Here is a 2,570-nt window from a genome sequence, read left to right on the forward strand (position 1 = left end):
GCAGCCATTAATTAAGCATCTGTCAAGGAGAAGAATGCTCCATACAAACAGTTGGTAAAATTAGGAAACATCTCTGGAGCCCAGCTTGACTAAACAGGGAACTGGCATGTGGCCTTCAATTCAATAAGGCAGCATGTGGAAAGGGGAAGAAGGGAGAGGCTGCAAAGGAGGAAGTCAGAAATATTGTCCGGTAAAGTAAGGCTGGTTTGGGGAAAGCCAAATCTCCCTGCTCCTGCTCCAGTGAGAGTAAAAGAATGAAGAAGGAAAATGTGGGCTCATGGCTGAATGGGACTGGGATTCTAGCAAGTGCAGCCCTGCTTGGCTTCTGTCAACCTTCACCAACAAGGTGAAGCCCAAGAAATGTCTAAACGGGGCAGCTGAAGAGGTCAATTCTCCATCCTTGTGCTGGCAAGAGTGGGCCCTGGGCAGACCTATAGCGTTGCCTGGGCTTGGGGCTTGGTTTGGGGGTTTGGCATTTGGTAAGAGAGGATCAAAGTCCTGTGGGATGAAAAAGCACAAAGTCTGAGCACAGGCTGAGATGAGGGTGAGCCTCAGCTCCATGATAACTGCTGTGGGCTGCTCTTTGGGTAGAAGTGGGATGGAGGACAGTCTGTGGCAGAAGACAGTCTTCCTCCTGGAGGCACCGAAGCAGGCTCGCTGTTCTTCACTTCCTCAGCAGGGTTTCATGCACTGTGCTACTTAAGATGGAGGTGATAGGCCAGAAAAGAGCAGAGGTTCCCTTAGCACAGATCCTCCTGAGAACTTTATCTAGGAGTCTGCTTCCTGCCTTACTTCATGGCCATGGTGAAAGTAGTGCACGAACATGGTGCTGCCAAATTAGAAGAATGAGAATGTATTTCATAAGGTGAAAAACTGCCTGAAGTTTTGGAAAAGGCAATCTTTGTTATTCTTTGGGAATGTTCTCACTTATGACTACAATCTGCTTTAGGGGATAGATTCCATTTGATCACATAGAGAGGCCGGTGCTGCTGGAGATGCTCTGTGTTCATTGTATTCCCCTGCAGTGCTGAAAATTTTGGAGGCAGTTCCTGCAGGCCCTTAGCTTGTCATTAGGAAATATATCTGAAATTAAAAGTCTGTTAAGAGCACTTATTTCCCTCCTTTGACTAGAAAGGGAAGTCCAGGCAACTGGATTTGACAGAGACATCTGTCCGGATGGGGTCTGACATCGGGCGGAATCTCCCTCCTCATATACACCTTTTCACCAATCCCTCACATATCTCTACAAGCCTGATTAAGCTGAACTTTTTGAAAGACAGCTTTGATTCAGATGATCTGCACATCTGCACTTTCCATTTTGTTCTTTAAGTCTTCCTCCTCCCCTTGCTCTTTATCATTCAGACGCCTCTCAACTCTTCCCTTGCTGCTTTGGGCTTCAGGGAGTCTTTCAGGAGACTCTTGTTGTCTCTTAATCAGCTCCTTCACCGTGTGTCTATCCAGCCTTTACTATCTAGTTGTGAAAAACAGTTCAAGGAAGGTTATTCCTTCTAGGCTGTGGAGCTCCTTGGAAGCAATGAGTACTCAACTAGCAGTTGAGAAGTGCGTTTTGTTTCCTGTTGACACAGGATCCAGGTTATTTTGTTTCATCACACTTAACATTTCTGCCTGTTTGCCACTAGTTCAGGTGGGAATTCGTGCACATGAGCTGTAACATTCAGCTACAGCAGTGGAAAAACAGTTTGATTTTAGCCAGAGTGATCCAAGGCCCCAGTGGCTGATGAGGGAAGTGGCAGGGCTGGGGAGCTGAGCAAGAAGGTTCTTCATACAGATCTCCCCTCAAAAACACTGCTTTTCACACATGTCCAGACTTCACTGGGAGACACTCTAGGAAGTGGAGAAAGTGCGTATGGCTGATTCAGAACATGGAACAATAAAGAAAGCTCAAAAAAATATATCTATCTTTCTTTTCCAGGTGCTCATTGTAATCAGTCTAATGTTAATACACTCCTTTCCAATTAGCTAGAGAAGATTTGAAAATTGAAGAAAATTATGGCAAGAATCATGGCTCCTCAGGGGTTTTGCATTTGACTGACGCTTTCGGAGTAGTTGGTGCTGAGCTCATGAACCTCTGATGCTGAGAGGAGAATGAAGAAACTTCTCAAGAAGTTCAAGTCAGAGGCACATCCCCAAGTTTCTTGGAGAGTTAATGGGTCCCACTGTGGTTCATTACCAAGCAAAGCATCCCCAGGGGCTGATTAGAGCAGAGAGTTGGAAGCCATGATTAAACATAGGAAAAATGCAAAGTGCAGGTTCCTCTGATGCCAAGTTAACCCTACATGTGTGTTTTCAAGAAGACTGACCAAACAGAGAACCAGGCCCTAAGCAGGGGGATCCTTTCCGTCATGCTTTGCCCAAGACTTTTGGTTGGAGCAGTGTGTGGGTGGGAGTGTTCAAGGCCTAGGGCAGGACACTGATCCAGGACCTCTTGTGTCCCTGGGGGAAAGCAGGCAAGGAGGCCCTGTTGCCAGAAGGAAGAAGTTTCTTCTTCTAGGCCTCGATGGCAGAGACACCAGCCATGGCCAAGAGGACATAGTCCTAGTTCTTGAGGA

The sequence above is a fragment of the Tinamus guttatus genome, unplaced genomic scaffold (genome assembly GCF_059628265.1).
Source record: "Tinamus guttatus ecotype Peru unplaced genomic scaffold, ASM5962826v1 Tinamus_guttatus_pri_ptg000743l, whole genome shotgun sequence".
NCBI lineage: Eukaryota > Metazoa > Chordata > Aves > Tinamiformes > Tinamidae > Tinamus > Tinamus guttatus.